The sequence below is a fragment of the Grampus griseus genome (genome assembly GCF_964374135.1).
Source record: "Grampus griseus genome assembly, chromosome: 18".
NCBI lineage: Eukaryota > Metazoa > Chordata > Mammalia > Artiodactyla > Delphinidae > Grampus > Grampus griseus.
In genome coordinates, this window is record NC_139012.1 from 62,487,204 (window position 1) to 62,507,238 (window position 20,035).

Sequence of the window (20,035 nt, forward strand, 5' to 3'; positions counted from 1 at the left end):
AATATCCTTTATGGAGAATTTTTCTCCTCAGAATAGGAGAATTTTTTCTGGGTCCTGGGTCTCTGATGTTTATACAAATGGTGTTTTCATTACAATACTTATGAAAACCTCCAAGTTTTGTACTTTGAGATTTAGTTATCATAGGATTGGTAACCAAGGTGATTACTGAACCCCTCACTGCCTATAAAGTACTTTCTTGGTAATCACTTTACACATGAAATTTTATTTTACTGAAAACCTTGACCAATATTCTGAGAAGTGTTAACGTTCTAGTTTTTTCCATTGGGAAGGAGTGGGGAGTTGAATAGAATGCTGCAGAAACAAAAATTTTCTGCCTGTGTGTGAGGTAGGCACTCTTTCACATCTGTATCTAATTGAATTCTTGAAAGGTTTGAGAGTGAATATTGTCTCTACTTACAGATGAAGAAATAGGCTTGGAGGGATTAAATAATTTGTGTAGCCTCAGATGACTAGCAAATAAACAAGGTAGGATTCAAAACCCATCAGTCTGACTCCTAAGCCTGTATTTGCTCCACCAGATCATGCTGCCTCAAACTCTGAAGTTCTAACTCTTGCAATTAATGCTACAATCCTCTTAAATGTGCTCTCAGTTCAAAATGCAGATGTGCGCTTTATTTTTGTATGTTTCATTAATCTCTAAACTGGCCATAAACTTCCATAACTCATGTGTTTAGACAATAAAAATCAGTTGTTATAAGGTAAAATATTCAGAAATATTATTAAAAGTAGTTAGTACATGTATTAAATATATAATAAACATTCAGGCCATTCAAGTTAGTCACATCTTCAATGAAAAGCCAGAGTCTTGGGCTTCCCTGGTGGCGCAGTGGTTGAGAGTCCGCCTGCCAATTCAAGAGACACGGGTTCGTGCCCCAGTCTGGGAGGATCCCACATGCCGCGGAGCGGCTGGGCCTGTGAGCCATGGCCGCTGAGCCTGCACGTCCGGAGCCTATGCTCTGCAACGGGAGAGGCCACAACAGTGAGAGGCCCGCGTACCGCAAAAAAAAAAAAAAAAAAAGAAAGAAAGAAAAAAGCCAGAGTCTTAGATGGCTGTGAGTTGGCCATTACTGTAGAGACAAAATTGCCCTAGTCTTTCCTGTCTAGAAAAGTAATTTGCTGGGGCACTGCCCAGTGAACTTTGCCCCCATTATAGCAATTCAAGTGTACTCAGCAGTATGAAGCAAGCAAAACTGGTTAACTCCTGAGACAGACTTCCCTGTCTTGGCAGATGAATGCCATCCATGAGCTCGCAGACCTTATTCCTTCTTATATCTGAGATTCTATTATCCTTCCATTATTATTTTCAAAGAAATTAGCCTTTCTTTTTGAACAGCACAATGTTAGAGCTATTTTGACAGTCTTTCACAGCTATCACTTTAAATAACCATCACAAATAAACCCTACAAAAAGTTTCCTAATAGTTAGTTAGAAGGTCATTTATCTATGTCAAAAGCAATAACAGAGAACGACTACTTGAAAAAAAAAGTCTATCTGCTTCAGTGACACTTGCCAGGAACTCAAGAACTGATAGGACAATAATGTAAAGCATGTGCTTCCGAGTTGACTTTAACATAGTGCTCAGGATTTTCTTTAATGATTTTTATGCCAGCCAGACATCTCCTGTTAGTCAACTCTACTCCCTGTACTGGGTCATACAAAATGGTTTCTTTCTTAAAACTCATTTATCAGTGTATTAAGCCAAACTTTTTTTCTTGGAGTAATCCAAGCCACATTTGTGATCTTTTAAAAATCAGAAACATTACAAAAACTCAGACCCCTAAAAACTAACAATGTTACTAGAGCCTTGATCTATTCATTATTATAATTTTGAGTAATAGTAACTGACATTTATGTGGTGCTTACTGTTGCCAGTCACTGTTCTAAGTACTTTTTATAAACTAATTTAATCCTTGTAGCAACCCCATGAGGTCAAGCTGTCTTCCACTTTACAGATGCAGAAGCTGAGGCAAAGAAAAGATAAGAAATGTGACCAAAGTCACATAGGCAATAAGGGAAGTTGGACTCAAACCCAGGCAAGTCTGGCTCTAGAGTCTGTGTTCTTAGCCTCTATGCAAACTGCCTCCCTAGGGTGCTATATTTAAGAATAAATACCCAATTTTCTTTTTGTTTCCTTCTCTCCCTTACTTCAGAAGTTGATATTTGATATTTCAATTTACCAGGCAGGGACTTCCCTGGCAGTCCAGTGGTTAAGACTCCTCGCTCCCAATGTAGGGTTTGATCTCTGGTCAGGGAAGATCCTGCATCCCGCGTGGCACAGCCAATAAAATGAAATGAAATGAAATGAAATGAAATGAAATGAAATAAATTTACTTGGCATTAGTTGCACTCATTTAATCTGGGTTTGCTGAATTATAAGGTATATTACCGATATTCAACAACCAAAAATAAGGCAAATAGCATTGAGACACTTTTACTTACAACAGATTGATATTAGTCATGTTGCAGCTTTGCTGTCAGCAGCAGTGTAGAACATTTTCCAGCAGTGTCCTTCATCGGGTGTCTCTAGATGGCCCAAAGAAAAGGATATTTAGTACTTTCAATTGTTAAGACACTTAAGCCAGGTTGAGATGGAAAATACAGAGCTCTAGCATTAGGAAAGAAAAAGAAGATGGGGTAAGATAAAGGAATTTGATAGAGGTACAGAAAAATAAGAATAATAGAGGATAAAGCAGAACAATTTTTTAATAGTAAAAAGGAAGAAAAAGAAGCCAATAGCAAGTGCTCTATAAATAAGGGGCCAGGGAGTAAAAAATGTGATTTACCAAAAACTTTCAACCTGGAAGAAGTGTACCTTCATCTCCTTCCCTTCTGTGGATGATAAAGCAGGCTATCTTTATCATGAAGTGCCTGTTCAAGTCTTTGCCTTTTTAAAAAAACTGAACTGTTGTTTATTCATATTGATTTGTAGGAGTTTTTTTTAATGTATTCTGGATAAAAGTCTTCTGTCAGATATAAAATTTTATGAACATCTTTGAAAACGACCAGGACCCTGTGGGGCCCTCCTGGGCACAAAAGTCTTTCTGTGTCCTCCGTTTTTATATTTGCAGGAAAAAGGCTTCTGTCTCCTAGACCGACCTTAGTGAATACCAAAGAGCAGATTCAAACAGTTGCTGATCAGGGAAGTAAGGGGATGCAGAAACAAAGGAGGAACAATAAAAAAACTATAGTGCAGGATCATGGTTCCTCCTCAAGGGATATACGTGTAACAATACCCTTGAGTTCTGCAGGAACTAAGATCCCCACCCAGATAGAGGATGATAACTTCAGGCTGAGCTGCAAGATTATTGGAGCACCGCCCTGTTACCTCACCACCAACCAATCAGAAGAAAGTCTCACACCCTGCAGCCCTCACCCCCAATTTTGCCTGTATAAGCTTTTCCCCCCAGACCAGGGGAGTTCGGGGTTTTGGAGCACGAGCCACCCATTCTCCTTGCATGGCCCTGCAATAAACCTTTCTCTGCTCCAAACTCCAATGTTTTGGTTTGTCTGGCCTCACTGTGCGTTGGGCACACCAACTTGTGAACTTGTGTTTGGTAACATTTTCTCCCAGTCTGTGGCTTGCCTTTTTGCTCTTTTAGTAGTGTCTTTGATGAAGCTCTTAATTATAATTAGATCCAATTTATCAATTTTTTTCCTTTATAGTGAGTGCCTTTTGCATCTGTTCAAGAAATCTTTCCCTACCTATGAGTTTACTCTTAATTTTTAAAAGTCAGCATTGATCACCACATTCATTGATTTATGGAATCTCTCACTAGGATTTTTGGCTAATAAGCTTTGTTGATAAACAGTGCGGGCTCAGTAGTTGTGGTTCACAGGCTCTAGAGCACAGGCTCAGTAGCTGTGGTGCATGGGTTTAGTTGCTCTGCGGCATGTGGAATCTTCCTGGACCAGGGATCAAACCCCTGGTCCCCTGCACTGGCAGGTGGATTCTTAACCACTGCACCACCAGGGAAGTCCCTGGTGTTACATTTTAGGTTAGCTCCTAAATTTTGATTGCTGATCAAAGTAGCTTAGTATTTCATTTGTTGTGCACTCAATAACATTGGGAAAGAGTATACTTTTTCTATGAAATAATTTTTAAGGGTTCACTATTTGACAAACCCTATATGTCTATTGTCAATAAGTTTTAAAATAACATTTCTTTTTTTATATATAGGCAGTAAAACCTCATAGTCACACAGGTTATGTTTGTATACTTACATATTAACTATAATTCATCATACAGGTGATTTTTGACATCTTAGTGATTTATTTCAAAGCTGTATCATTGCTTAATGGAATAGGAGAAATTATTTCATGTGAATTTCCTTTAATTATCGTACCAATAATTTATTTTCATATAAATTCTTCTCCAACATTATGTGGCTCTTCCCATTTTGTGATTGTGCCATTCTGTAAGGAACAAGACTTTTATCCTTTTAATTAAAAGATTGAAAAAAATTCCAATCAGATTATGATGGTTTTCTAACATTTCCTTTAAATATCAGAAATATTATATATTTTGCCAACTTTATCAATATTTCTCTGTAAAATGTACACTTAATCTTGATGGTTTCATTGCTTCACTAGAAAGGCATATTGGCACAACGGGTACTTTATCTGTGAGCAAAGTTATGAAACACAACTTCAAATAGCTAACTGAATGTTACCATCTTTTTTTAATATTAGACATTTTGAAATAAGAGCCAAATAAGAATGTTCATATATGTATATATTTACCATATATATATATGTGTATATATATGCAGTTCTCACAACAATGAAAAAATGGAAACTATTCTGGCTAATGCAATTGGATGGGTGTTAATACTAATCACCAAGACACCAAGGTTTTCTCATTTGTTGTCTTATTAAACCTTCACAACGACACAGTCGAAATTATGATCCACATTTACAAGATGTGGAAATGGAGATTGAGAAAGATTAAGTATCTTAACCAGAGGCATAACTAATAAGTGCTAGAACCAGAAATCAGGACTACTTGCTTCTTAAACAGGTGTTCTTTCAGTGTTATCTTTCGGCATTTGAGGGTATATAGAGTAGAGCTTAGATTAGTCAGACTAAGGCCATGACTATACATTATGACTAAAATCTTAGATGGATTAGTTGTGGGGGAATTTCTTAGTTACATTAAATGGAGGTGATTATTAGACTTGGAAATTAAGTAACAAAATTTCTGCCCCTAGATTTAATTTAATAAACTCACACATGACGGAGATTAGCTTCCCAGGAGAAGTAAATCGAAAGACGATATATGACCAGAGAACATCAGGTGAGATGTTCTTGATAAAATCCCACAGAGACCAAACTGGACTGAGTTGAGGAAGGACGGCAAAGGTGGGAATTCCCTGGTGGTTCAGTGGTTAGAACTCTCGGCTTTCACTGCCGAGGGCATGGGTTCAATCCCTGGTCAGGGAACTAAGATCCCACAAGCCGCGCGGGGTGGCCAATTAAAGTTGTTCTGTGTGTAGATCAGTAAATAAAGTTACAATTGAAAAAAAAAAAGAATAGCAAAGGTGCCTGAGAAGAGGCCAGTGAAATAGGATGAGAAGCAGGAGAGATTCTTGTGTCAAAAACCAAATGAAGAAAGGGTTTCAAGAAGGAGGGAGTGAACAATTGTGTCAAATGCCACTGAGAAGATGGATAAAATGAGGGCTGAGAATGGCTGCCTAGATTTAAGAACATGGAGGACATTGGTGGACTTGATGAGAGCTGTTACTGTAGGGTACAAAAGCCTGACTAGAGTGGGTTCAGTAGCACATGGGAAGAGAGGAAGTGGACATAACAGGAATAAACAACTTCTGAGTTTTTTGGGTTTTTTTTTTAACTGTAAAAGAGAGCAGAGAAATGGCCTGGTAGCTGGATAGAGATGTGTGAGCCCAAAACATTGTGGGGTCTAGAAGTTTTGTTTTAAAGAAGGGAGACACTACTGTTTGTTTGAATGCCGATGGGGAGGGATCCAATAGTGAAGGGAAGATTCCTGATTCAAGAGAAAGAATTGCAGGAACCATATCCTTGAGCAAGTGAAGGGGTGGGATCTAAAGCATAAGTGGTGGAGTTGACCTTCAGTAAGAGCACAGATCATTCATCCTTAGTAAGAAAAGGGAAGGCAGAGCATAGAGGTCTATACAGTTGAAGTAGCTTTTGATACAGCCATTTAATAACCTCCTTGTCAATCATTTGGTTTCTCAGGGATTCTGATACCAGGAAGAAGGTACCTAGCACAGCAGAAATGGGATATTTATGTTACTGGAAGGGAATATTACATGTTGTAAATTAATAAATCGACATTCTGGTTGGTTAGTGAGTGGCTTCGAGTCCTGACAAAGTACTGCAAAGCAATTTAGACAGCTGACAAACTGAACACAATCTTGCAATGAATTTTCAAGGAGTTAATACTCTAATATTTAAAGAGCTCCTAAAAATTGAGAGGAAAGAGACTAACAATTCTTAGAAATATAGGGAATAGACATGAACAGTCAGTCCACAGATACAGAAAAGCCAATGGTCTTAAACATGTGAAAAGATACTTAACCTTACTTATAACAAGAGAAATGCAAATTAAAGTTACTTGGAGGAAATACTATGTTTCATATTAATGATATTTTATACTTAAAACATTTTTCAGAATAGCTTACAAAAAAAGAAAAATAAATCAATATGCCATTTCTTAACAACTAGATTGTCAAAAGCCCAAAACTTCGATGATACACTCTGTTGGAGAAGCAGTTACTCTCATACACTGCTGATGTATTGATAAATGCAAAATGATATAATCACTACGGAAGAGAATTTGGCCAAATCTAGCAAACGTAAATATGCATTTACCCTTTAACTCAGCAATCCCACTTGTGGGAATCTAGCCCAAAGTCACACCAGCAAAAATGCACATGATGTTTATATAAAACTCCTTGTTGTGACTTTTGTTTTTTTTTTTGGCCACTCTGCGTGGCATGCGGGATCTTAGTTCCCCAACCAGGGGAACCCATGCCCCCTGCAGTGGAAGCGCTGGAGTCCTAACCACTGGACGGCGGAAATTCCCTGTTGTGGCATTATTTGTAAGAGTAAAAAAGTAGAAACAACCCACATGTCCATCAATAAGGGAATTAATTGAGTAAACCATGATATGTTCACATAATGAAATGCTATGCAACTCTAAAAAGGAGTGAGAAACATTCCTATATATTGAGATGAAGTAAACTCCAGGATATATTGTTAAGAGAAAAAAATCAAGCTGAAGGATAATAAAGCATGCTGCCTTTGGTGTAAGAAATAGCAGATGAGAATAAGAATATATAAATGTATATGACTGCATTTTTTGAAGGAAATAATGAAAGGATAAACAAAAAAACAATAAAAATAATTACTTAGAGCAGGAGGGAAGAAACAGGGTGGAGGGGATGACATGGAAGAAAGTGAGGCTTCTGTGAATGTGCCTTAGTATACAGTTTTGACTTGGGGACCATGTAAATATTTTACATATTTAAAAACAAAATTAAAACAAAAGAAAAAAAGTAATCCTTAAACAAAACAAAACAAAAACTTGAAACTAATGAACCCAAGTTTATGACCAAACCATGTCCCACTCTGGGTTTGGGGCACCTCACCTGGTTGGCCCTGCTAACCCTGGCTGGTTCCAGGTACCAGAGAGAGACTTAGAAAAGTTGGAAGAAGGAACTCCAAAGTGTGAGGTTCCCTGAAACAAGGGGCCCAGAGAAGAGGTTTAAAGGGATGGACTGATATTAGGGCAACCAAATAGTCAATGATAGAAAGTTCTCCCTTACCGAAGAATCACAGAGGGTAAATGGAAGAAGAATGATACCATTTAAATGTTATCCTTAAAAAAAACCACAAATGGGGCTTCCCTGGTGGCGCAGTGGTTGAGAGTCCGCCTGCTGATGCAGGGGACACGGGTTCGTACCCTGGTCCGGGAAGATCCCACATGCCGCAGAGCGTCTGGGCCCGTGAGCCATGGCCGCTGAGCCTGTGCGTCCGGAGCCTGTGCTCCGCATCAGGAGAGGCCACAACAGTAAGAGGCCCGCGTACCACAAAAAAAACAAAACAAACAAACAAACAAAAAACCACAAATGAAATAAAGGATCAGGGCAATGATCATCAATATTCATTGATGATTGATGATTTGTCTAAAATTATTAGATGAAATGCTGATGGAGAATTATACCGTACTGAAAGCAACTGAATCCACTGGATAGGCTGAGCATCGCTAAAACTGGAAAACCTGATGTTACGTCTCCTAACGTGGTGTAAGAAAAAGGACACATCACCAATGCAAAGTGTTTCTGCCTTAAAAGCTGAGCTTAAATCTGATGAAACGTCTAGATTTGGCTTCCAATTTATAGGCATAGAGAACAAGTTAAATGACTCCACTAGAGCACCATCAGCCAAATCCAAATATAGGACTGTCAGGATCTGTGCAAGGCCTTGGATTGTACCCTGCTTACAAGCGGTCCTGTTTTGTGGATGCTGGCAGAAGACCCAAAATTCCTCAGTCACAGACAAAGGACTTTATTGCTCACAGCAAAAGTAGTATTCAGAGCTTTATGTTGATTTGTGTTGGTTCTCCATGTCCCACAAGCCCCACAAAGGTGACACAAAGGGTCCGTGATGGATGTCTGGGAATGCAGTGGGTTGTACTAGAGGAAAGAATCATGGACTGGGGAGATTCTCTGTATAGTAAGTGAAAGCCAGCCTGCTCTTTGTCTGGGAGAGACATTACCCCTTCTTCAAGGTTGCTTGCTACAAATACAACTCTGAAAAATGGCCCCAGGAAAGAAAGGTCAGAGGTTTGCATTCATGGCATACCCAGCAGGAACATGCAGAGACACCCAGGTCCCATGGCAGATTCCTCTCCACCCCTCAGCCCGGAATAATGCAGTCTTGGCCGAACTTGAGTTTTTACTCAAAGTGTGCCGCTCCACCAGCTACTCTGATTAATCTGACCACAGAGACTGGGAGCAAATTCATTTCATTTGTCTCATTCAACATTTAATCAAAACTACTATCAACAGGACTCCAAGCAGCAGGATGGGGCCATCTTGTAGTCTTTACTTCAGTCACACTCTTCCCCGCCAAGGGTACAGACTCAGCCAGCTATGAGTAAGTCCCATAGGGGATCAGTAGGTCTTATTTCAGATAGCCAGGATGAGGTCCAAGGTGAAGCTATAATCCATTATGATCCACACAAGGGGGTTTAGACTGACCTTCTGGTCTACAGTGTCATTGCAATAATTACAGAGTGCAATAGTTGGGTCAAAAAGCAATCCCATCCCCAACAGAGAGATTGTGGCCCACACTTTCCCACATACAAAAATATAACCTGAGCACTCCACTTTGAGATTTGTCGCTCAACGTGGTTTGTATTACCATTACTTTGGTTAAGCTACAAAACCACTGTCACTAAGGAGTTATAGTCTTGATCACCATATATGACATAACCAAGGCCACCTGGGCATCAGGAGAAGCATATGATTTTGATTTTCTTTTTTTTTTTTTTTCTTTTTTGGTTTGCTGGCAGTTTAATCAATGGATTCCTCAAGTACAGTTGAGTAAAAATAGGTAACAAAGGATCATTTGATCTACATTTTTATTCGTCTTCTGATTACTTTAATGGTCTTTCATTATGAGAAAATGGAGAAACTCCCTGAAAAAACAAAAAAAGTAGAGTTATCTTGCTCCATTTTATTCATCATTCTGTTTTAGTGAAGAGAATAACTTATTCCAATTGAGTTTGGGAATGGGGTTCCTGATGCCTAATTAATGTAATTCTGGAATTCAGAAAGAAAACCTCCCTTTTCCCAGACAAGTCGGACCAAGCTATTCAAGTCATATGCAAGATTAAATGTGTTGAAAATGGGCTTCCCTGGTGGTGCAGTGGTTGAGAGTCCACCTGCCGATGCAGGGGACATGGGTTCGTGCCCCGGTCTGCGAAGATCCCACATGCCGTGGAGTGGCTGGGCCCGTGAGCCATGGCCGCTGAGCCTGCGTGTCCGGAGCCTGTGCTCCGCAACGGGAGAGGTCACAACAGTGAGAGGCCCGCGTACCGCAAAAAAAAAAAAAAAAATGTGTTGAAAATGGCCTGGAGTCTGAAGGGGCGAATCAACATCGCCATCATACTCAGTATTTTGAAGGACCTACTGTGTGCTAAGCACAGTGCCGAGTGTGCCACAGGCCTTCTCCCCAGTCCTCCCAATGATCCTGTAAGGGGAGGTACCAGTGTCCCCATTTGCAAATAGATTTCAGAGAGATTGGTGGCTGTCCAAGGTCAGATTCTCTGGTCAGATTAATCAGAGTAGCTGGTGGAGTGGCACACTTTGAGTAAAAACTCAAGTTCGGCCAAGATTCTGGGCTGAGGGGTGGAGAGGAATCTGCCATGGGCCCTGGGTGTCTCTGCATATTCCTGCTGGGTATGCCATGAATGCAAACCTCTGACCTTTCTTTCCTGGGGCCATTTTTCAGAGTTGTATTTGTAGCAAGCAACCTTGAAGAAGGGGTAATGTCTCTCCCAGACAAAGAGCAGGCTGGCTTTCACTTACTATACAGAGAATCTCCCCAGCTCCATGATTCTTTCCTCTAGTACAACCCACTGCATTCCCAGACATCCATCACAGACCCTTTGTGTCACCTTTGTGGGGCTTGTGGGACATGGAGAACCAACACAAATCAACATAAAGCTCTGAATACTACTTTTGCTGTGAGCAATAAAGTCCTTTGTCTGTGACTGAGGAATTTTGGGTCTTCTGCCGGCATCCACAAAACAGGACCGCTTGTAAGCAGGGTACAATCCAAGGCCTTGCACAGATCCTGACAGTCTTATATTTGGATTTGGCTGATGGTGCTCTAGTGGAGTCATTTAACTTGTTCTCTGGTGGGGAGGTCATATTTCCAATTTACAAAAAAGAAACTGCAAAATCTTCTATACTCCCTAGGCGGCAGAAACAATTCTTAGTACCCTTGATTCTCCTTTTTTCACAACTCTGGATCCCAAAGGACTGTCAGCCAGCATTTTTGGTCCCAGTGACAAATCCAGCTCTAATGTAGATGCTGTAGGGGAATAAGATACTCCAACAGTAAGATGGGCTATCACAGCCTTATGCCACTGTAGCTTTACGCCTCGGACTCACTTGGGCTGATTCCTTGTTCACCAGGCTACCTTCTAATTCCCATGTAGGTCTGAAGAGAGAATGGAGTATTTCTTTGAGTATTTCTGGTCCTTGTGACAGTGATTTCTCAGGCAAACCAGAAAAGTAACTTTTGATTAAGAGCTGTCACATCATATGTGTAGAATTCAGGGAGAAAATACACCAGTCATTCCTTCATCATCATCATCATCATCATCATTTTGGTTGCTTGTGGGCATAAATTCCTCAGTGTAAATTAAATTGGTAATATAGTGACTACAAAAGGGGGATGGGGAATATTCTGACCCACCTTGTCATCCAGAGCCTTAGTTTTGAACTGTTCTAGTTGATTCAGTTCTCATAAAGTCTTGCTTTATCTTTTTCTCAACTTCCAGGTTCTAAGCACTACTGTTCTCCCACTGTTGACTTTACTTGCCCTCTGACCTCATGCAAGGCCCATCTTATCAGCTGAGATCTTAGCTTCTGTTTCTCTACTTTTAGCTGTGTTATTTCAGGGTCCCTTGGGAAAGGCCCATCCTATCCAGGCCCTTGGGCCACAAGGATGCTCCAGTGGCTGGTGCACACTGCACACCCAGAGCTGGGACCTGTCTGGGCAGCTTTTTGCACATAAAATTCCATGACTATAAAGATTTCCACCTAGTACATGTTGACAAATAAAGGATATTGGTTTTAAAGACTTTGTTTTAACCGAAGCACACAATAGAACAATGACTTATAAACCAATATCTAGTGAAAACTGAGAGTATATGGAATATTTTATTTTTATTGGTTGGTAATTATGCCTGAATGATTCACAAAATTATTACAACATTCTTGATTTTATGGTTCCCCCAGGAAATCCTTCCCTATTTTAAATAAAGTGCATTTTATCTATTGAATGCATTTGATACCTCTATCCTGTTACACAATTACAACACTGTAAATAAATATAAAGAGCTATGTGGTTTGACTACTTCAACTATATAGAATTAGCTCCCTAGGAAGAGCAGTGTTTTTATCCTTTTCCCTTTAGAATCAAAAGGCGTCTGATGACAGCTCTTTGAAAGGATGATGCTGAGACAACTGAATCTTCTCAAGCCTTCATATCTCTATTCTGTTGTGTTAATTTGGATAACTATGAACAGACTGAAATCTATGTCTCTGCTAGGGACCCCAAAGAGCTCACTGCATAGGACCTACCCCAGCTTGGCTTTATATTTTCTACATTTTTCTTCTGTCACTGTTCAGAAAAGCTATGGGGTTAAAAGAAAAAAGTGTGTGTTTGTGTATGTGTGAGAAACCATTTCAGTTACCATGTGTTTTAGTACTTAGTATTATTCAAATATATTCATCTAACATTAGGACTGCTCTAACTGGCACACAATTTTTATATATACTTATATACAGCTTCATAGCATACAGTTGAAGACGACTTAGCACCTCTGATGTGAAAGGCACTGGGCAATCTTTTTTTTTTTTTTTTTTTGCAGTACGCAGGCCTGTCACTGCTGTGGCCTCTCCCGTTGCAGAGCACAGGCTCCGGACACGCAGGCTCAGCGGCCATGGCTCACGGGCCCAGGCGCTCCGCGGCCTGTGGGATCTTCCCGGACCGGGGTACGAACCCATGTCCCCTGCATCGGCAGGCGGACTCTCAACCACTGCGCCACCAGGGAAGCCCGGCAATCTTAAATCTCTTGTGCAACAAAGTAGGGTATAAATCAACCAACTAACAAACTATACAGAGATACAATCTGGGCAATGCAATGAGAACTGTTCTAGTCCTAACCTTGCTAAAACGTGGTAGATATTTTAAAGGCCAAACTCATACTTTAATAATTCATAAAGAATTATTATATAAGGGATTATTACTGAAATAACAACTAGAGCTCTTTTTATAACTGCATGAAGGAGAATCTATGTGTACTATAAATATCTATCATTCATCATTTCTTACATAAATAGTATTTATCATTGTTTCTATAATAGATAAAGTACTATATGTTACCCATTCTTCAGGATTAACTATTTTATGTTAAAGCTACATGAGACAATGCTATTTTAACCTCTCTACAGGATGTGTGAAGTTCTAACATACCTGTGGAAATTCAACATTTTCATTTATCACCTGGCACACAACATTAGCCTAACACCTTCTCCTCTCCATCCTCATCCTCATTCCCACTGCCACCTCCTGTGAATTAGGACAGAGGAGAGAGATACTGTAAAAATACAACAAAACTGGGTGAATCTTCCGGTCTGCTTTTATTACCACACACCAGCTGACCCAGGTCCAGAGAGTGACATTTGTATATTTGTTGTACACACTTTCACTCAGTTTACTTCACAAAGCTTAATGCGCTCTGTTCAAATTTGCTACAGGTACATTCTTAACATTTCAGGCATGCATAAAAATAGAGGTTTTGTTTCTGTTTTTTGCCAATTAAATCAAATAAGGAGGTGGCTCTTGTTTTTGGCAATAGGTCTCACATATGCTGAGAATTAGGTGAGGATTTTTAGGGGTGGGAAGCCTGTGTATGGGCTTCCTGTGAAGCCATTAGCTGAAAACCTTTGGTTTAAACCACAGTGTCCAGGGCTGGCCTCCAGCAGGTCAGCGTGCCACCACTGTCTCAGGGGCACACGGCCTCCCACCTGTCCTCACCCCCAGCACCTCTCCCACCCCTATTAGTGGCTATGCACTGAGGGCGGGGAAGAGGCTTTCACTTCTACATTATGCTCTCTGCACTGTCTGCATTTTCACGTATTTACTCTGTGTGTGTGTGTGTGTGTGTGTGTGTGTGTGTGTGTGACAACACTGAAGTTCTACTTTCTTTGCCTGCTTTTTTACAAAGCCACACATTTTTTACATTGTATTACAAATGTGAGGCGCTCACCCTGGTGCAGCCCGCCACCCACACTTGCCCCTTCCTCTCCGCCTCCCACCTCCTCCTCTCTCCCTTCTCACCTTTTGCTTTTTCTCTGCTCTCATGAGCTTCCACTTTTGTCCTTCTTTTGCATAGATTTTTCCGAACTGCACTCTTTGCAGGAACCGTTTTAGAGATTCTTCCAAGGCCCTTATTTGTAATTACATCCACCTTTTGTTGCCATGATGGCTGTCCTTTAGGACTTGATTCCAAGACACTTGTCCAGAGTGACTCCTGAGTCGAGTGGCATATTTCTCCGCTTCTTATATTTTTCCCCCCTCATATATTTTGACAAGAATTTTGAAAAATGTGTTCTTCCTCTTCCTTTAAGTCCTTTTTCCTCCTGGCTTGTAGAGCAGGTTTTGTTACCGGCAGAACTTTCTCTAAAGTGAAAGGAGACAGAGAGTTAACTAAAAGACACACTGAATTGCTGGGTGTGTCCAGAGTCTGATTAGGTTTGAGAAGAGGAACAGAAAGAATTTTTGTGTTTTAGAAATTGAGGAGGCCTCCTGGCCTAGCGTGAAAAACTCAAACAGATAAAATTCTATTTTAAAAAATCCAGGACTTCCCTGGTGGCGCAGTGGTTGAGAGTCCGCCTGCCGATGCAGGGGACACGGGTTCGTGCCCCAGTCCGGGAAGATCCCACATGCCGCGAAGCGCCTGGGCCCGTGAGCCATGGCCGCTGAGCCTGCGCGTCCGGAGCCTGTGCTCTGCAACAGGAGAGGCCACAACAGTGAGAGGCCCGCATACCGCAAAAAAAAAAAAAAATCCAACAAAGTCTAGTTGGGAAGTTAAGTTAGCATCTTGTTACTAAAAGCATCAGAGGTCTTGGTTATATATATTTTTAATGCACTTGTTACTTATTAATTTAATATGCAAATGCTTACATCTCCTCCTGGCCCCGTTCTTAACCTCTGTTCTTTCCCTGTTAAATCGTGACCTTTCCTTGCAGCCCCTCACTCTGAAGCGCGGCTTTCAGGACTACTCCCAGATAGCCTGGGGCTTCAGGGGAGCACCGATTAGACTTGTCGCTCCCGTGCAGGCCGTAGTTTCTGCGCACAGAGAAAATGCTGGGGTGAGTCATAGTTCTTTCCCAACAAAAGGGCATTGTACTGTGCTGTTTGGTTCAGGCTCTTCCGTGCCACTTGTGGTTGCAAACGTATGGGACAGGAGGCTGGTTCCAGAGACGCACCGCTCAAGTTGTATTCTATGCGCTGCTTTGGGCGTGCCCCGATAGACCGTGAGATCCTTTAAGGTTGCGACGCTTTGATTTATCTTCGATCCCCAGCCCTAAATGCACTTGTGCCTAGCTCAGGGAGTGCTAAGCAAGTGTGGCTTGGTGGGAACCCTGCAGGAGAAGGGGAAGGGAGAAAGTTTGCTCTGTGCCCCAGGAGCAGGAGTGGTGCCCTTAGGAAGCCAGCTCACCTGCACATAGCCGGCAGGGGGCGCAATTGCATCAGTACTAGATAGAACGTGTTTCTTCGGCCCCACTTGTTAATTTAAGCCTTACCTGTTTGGTGAACCCAAAGGCCTGAGTCCCTAGAAATTTAAACTTAAACCTGCACATACGCATTAGAATATCACCTGTTGTACAGAACAAACCCGCATTATATTTAGTCCAAAAGGCACAGGAATAGTCCAGAGTTAGCTTACAGAATACTGAGTCAGGACATCTCACAGAGTCAGATGTAAAGAGGAAAAGTACCTGGTCAGTCTTCCAGGAAATTTCAATAATTTTGAAGTTGGAGGCTCTTACACTCACTTGACCAACCTGTTCCTCTAATCTAGCCACCTCATTTCTCAGATGAGAAGCCAAGGTTTATGAAACCAGTTATCTAGGCTCCTCAAGAAGATGTAGCTACAGAAAAATTATACAGTACTTTTCTGGGTTTTAGGCATGTGTTGAAAACATGTGGAAAGGTGGCCATTTGGAAAAATTGCACCTACAATCCTCCTTTCTCTCTCTCTCTCATATTTACATAGGTACATACATGTACATGTATAAAACATGTAACATTTATGCACAAAATATATGTATATAATATGTATTTTATATATAATAAATATATATTAAAGATCTCTCTATCTATCTATATTTTTTCAGGCCCTTTAGAGAGGCAGCATAGCCTAGTGACCTCAGCATATGGCTGTGACCCACCCAGACTGTCTCAGTTTGAATTCTTGGTTCTGTCACTTAGCTGTGTGACCTTGGGCAAGTTACTTAACCTCTCTGTGACTTAATTTCCTTGTCTATAAATGAGGTTAATAACAGTATCCGTTTCATTAGGTTATTTGAAGGATTAAAAAAGTTAATCTTTGTAAATCTCTTAGAACGGTACTTGGTACATAAAAAAGTACTATAATAATTTTAAAATAGAATTTATATAATTTTGAAAAATACCATTTTAATAATGAATGTAGATAACACTGCAAGGGTACTTTTTAAAAGGTTGGAAGTTGGCTTTTAATATATCTTTTTTAGGGAAAATCGATTGTGTCATAAATGATAGAAGTGTGAGAAAGAATGTGCAGCTAGTGAACCTGCCCACCAGATTGAGTCTGAAGCTTTACATTATGATTCCAGGCGAGGCTCTGGTTTCCAGGGTGCAGAAAAGTATCTGACATTTTTTTTCTCATTTTGGAAAGCTTAAAAACAACCACCCCAAATTCAAATGCCCAAATCTTCAAAGAATTGTGTGCTTGGAGCATTTTAAATGTACCTGCCCCTTGCAGTCTACTGTTTCAGAGAAATCATGACTTTATTTTTGAAGTTGGCTCTTAATCAGCTTCCTCCCCTTTTCCTGAGTGTCTCCATCTGAGCCAGCCATTGCTGTATTCTGCTTGTCTGTTGGGGCTGCAGGGAGTGGCTGGCAAGAAAGATGAGCAAGGATAGTCTGTCCAGGCCACATGGGACATCTCGACTCCAGGGTCGGCCGTGGAAAAGGTGGGTCCCTGCCCTGCGATAGGCCACTAGGATCCAGCTGAGGACCAGGTCAGGGCAGTCGGGCCCAGCTCTAAGGGGCTGTCACTGGATAGGTCAAAGCAGCTCTAAGAGGGCAGAAGAGGCAGCTCTTGGATCGGAATTAGAGGCCCTACCTGGGGAGAAGCACAGCAGAAGAAATGCCCTAGGGTCTCACCTGAGGAGAGGAGTGGCGGGAGGTCTCCAGGAAGAGAAAAGAGTCCATAAAAGAGGTCCTTGCTGTGAGGGGGCAGGGCAGAGAAGCTGTCTGGGAAGAAGAATGGCTGGTCTACAGTTGGGTGGGGGGCTCAGATCACCAATAATCAGGGAGATCTGGTGAGGCAGAAGAAGATGCTATCAGGAAAGTTCCTGAAGGGCCCGAAGCAGGCCCTAAATTCCCCACAGGCAGCTCTTCACATGCTACCTGGAGGCCACCATTGGGAGGCTTTGAAAGAAGATACCGGGTTACCTATACAAGCACTCGCCAAGCCAGGTGACCCATTGAGAGAAGCTGCTAATTGTAACAGAGGCAAAATGTTATCTGTACTAAGTTTAAAAGAGTTTTCCAGGGGGAAATGAGGACAGGCCAATGCAGCCAAAAAGAGCTGGGTGTTGGTTTTGCAGAAAGCTAAGTTACACTGACAAAGAGGGTTGCCAGGTGTCCTGTATTGAACCAGACAGCATGGTATTTTAGTTTCTGGTGTATTAAAATGCAGCAAATACCTGTTTTTTAAAAAATCACTATTATTTCAGATATACTTTTTCTTACATTTTGATTGATTTTTAATCAGCAGAGGTTTGTAATTTCAGCTTTTATTTACTCCTTCTGCTAACTATTAAATGGACAAGCACTACTTAAAGGAGCCTTATGATCCTTTTGAAATGTGAGGAATTCTTTTAGGTATCTATGTGCAAGTAAACTGTTCCAAGACTAATGTTAAGTATTCTGTTAAATAAAGTAAATGTCTGTCCCTTAGGAGGGGAGGGTACACTCTACAAAACAATTTTTTCCCTCAGTCTCTGTGGTGTGGATATTTTTGTAATCCTAGGAAATAGTTATCTTTAGGGCAATAAGAAGAGCTAACATTTATTGAGTGTTTAGCATGTGCCTGACACTGTGTGAGCAACGGTTGTCCTCTACCCTCTTTCTCACAACAATCCCGAGAGAGGTGTTCTAATTATCCTCATTTTACAGAAGAGGAAACAGGCTCAGAAAGATTAAGTATTGAGGCCAAAAACCTAGATGTTATTCTTTTTTTTTGGTTTATTATTATTATTATTATTTTTTTGTGGTACGCGGGCCTCTCACTCTTGTGGCCCCTCCCGTTGCGGAGCACAGGCTCCGGACGCGCAGGTTCAGCGGCCATGGCTCACGGGCCCAGCCACTCCGTGGCACGTGGGATCTTCCCAGACCGGGGCACGAACCCGTGTCCCCTGCATTGGCAGGCGGACTCTCAACCACTGTGCCACCAGGGAAGCCCTGTTTATTATTTTTTAAAATTTATTTTTGACTGCATTGGGTTTTCATTGCTGCTCATGGGCTTCCTCTAGCAAGCGGGGGCCACTCTTCGTCATGGTGCACAGGCTTCTCATCACAGTGGCTTCTCTTTTGGAGCACGGTCTCTAGGCACATGGGTTTCAGTAGCTGTGGCTCCCAGGCTCTAGGATGCAGGCTCAGTAGTTGTGGCTCGCGGGCTCTAGAGCGCAGGCTCAGTAGTTGTGGTGCACGGGCTTAGCTTCTCCACGGCATGTGGGATCTTCCCGGACCAGGGCTTGAACCTGTGTCCCCTGCATTGGTAGGCAGATTCCTAAGCACTGTGCCACCAGGGAAGCCCTAGATGTTATTCTCAGTTCCTCTTTTTTTTCTCAGACGCCTCATTATTAACAAATTCTGTCAGCTGTAACACCAAAATATATCTAAAAATCTGACCTTTCTTCATCCTAGCTGAAGTCCTCATTATCTTTCTTGATTAGATGTTGCATTAACCTCTGACTGCCCCCGAGGCCACTCTTACCCCCGGTACAATCTTCCATGCACACTACAGCCAGAGTGGTATTTTTAAACTGTAAGTCAGACCACGTACTCTCCAACGACTGTCCTTCACATATAAAATAAAGTGGGGGACTTACAAGGCCTTACATGAGCTGGTTCCTGGTTGCTGTGTGCAGTCTTCATTCATTTAACAAAAAATTATTGACAGCCTACTATGCCCCAGGCACTGTTCTAGATGCTGGGCATACTGTTCCTGTCCAGAGCTTACATTCTAGTGGGAGGAGACAATAATCAAAGAAGTATGTAGGATGATACCCATTATCTTGTAATAAGCTATAATGGAGCATAATCTACAAAAATACTAAATCACGAGGCTTTACACCTGAAGCTAGCACAATATTGTAACTCAACTATACTTCAATTAAGAAGAAAAGAAATATGTAGGCTATCAGATGGTGGTGAGTGCTATGGACAAAAGCGAAGTGGGAAAGGAGAATAGGAAGTGTGAGTGGCAGTGAGGGGCCACTGGGTGGCTGAGCAGATGACCAGGAAGGCCTCCTGAGAAGATGACAAGGGAGCAGACACTGGAAGAAGAGGAAGGAGTGAGTCAAATGGATTCTGGGGGAACATTCCAGGCAGTGGGGATGGCAAGTGCACAGGCCCCAAGGAAGAGGTGTGCTTGGCATGTTTGAGTAACGGCAAGGGGGCCGATGTGGCGAGAGCAGAGAGAGTAATACAGCGGGTAAGCGGAGGGCAGAGAGGTCCTGGGTGTGGTCGGGGAAAGCGCAGACCATGTAGGAACTTGTAGGTCCCTCTCCTGCTCCACTGTAGGCATGGGACTTTGAGTGGGTGGCTGGGCAGCCCCGGGAGGAATATGAGCAGTGCAGTGATGTGACTGGGTAGCAGGGCAGCAGTGGCTGCAGGGAGACTTGTTCAGAGTCAGAGGTGGGAGCGATAAGGGTGGCATGGGCCAGGATGGTGG

The 20,035-nt window shown here is 41.8% G+C and overlaps 1 long non-coding RNA gene across 1 annotated transcript; it reads right to left on the reverse strand.

Annotated features, from left to right (window-relative positions):
- Window positions 1-790: 790 nt before the first annotated feature.
- LOC309836157 lies at window positions 791-14,466 on the reverse strand. The gene is made up of 4 exons (XR_014298108.1): window positions 14,143-14,466; window positions 2,461-2,544; window positions 2,199-2,279; window positions 791-977 (listed from the first exon to the last, which is right to left on the reverse strand). It is a non-coding gene; the product is annotated as an uncharacterized lncRNA (long non-coding RNA).
- Window positions 14,467-20,035: the final 5,569 nt, after the last annotated feature.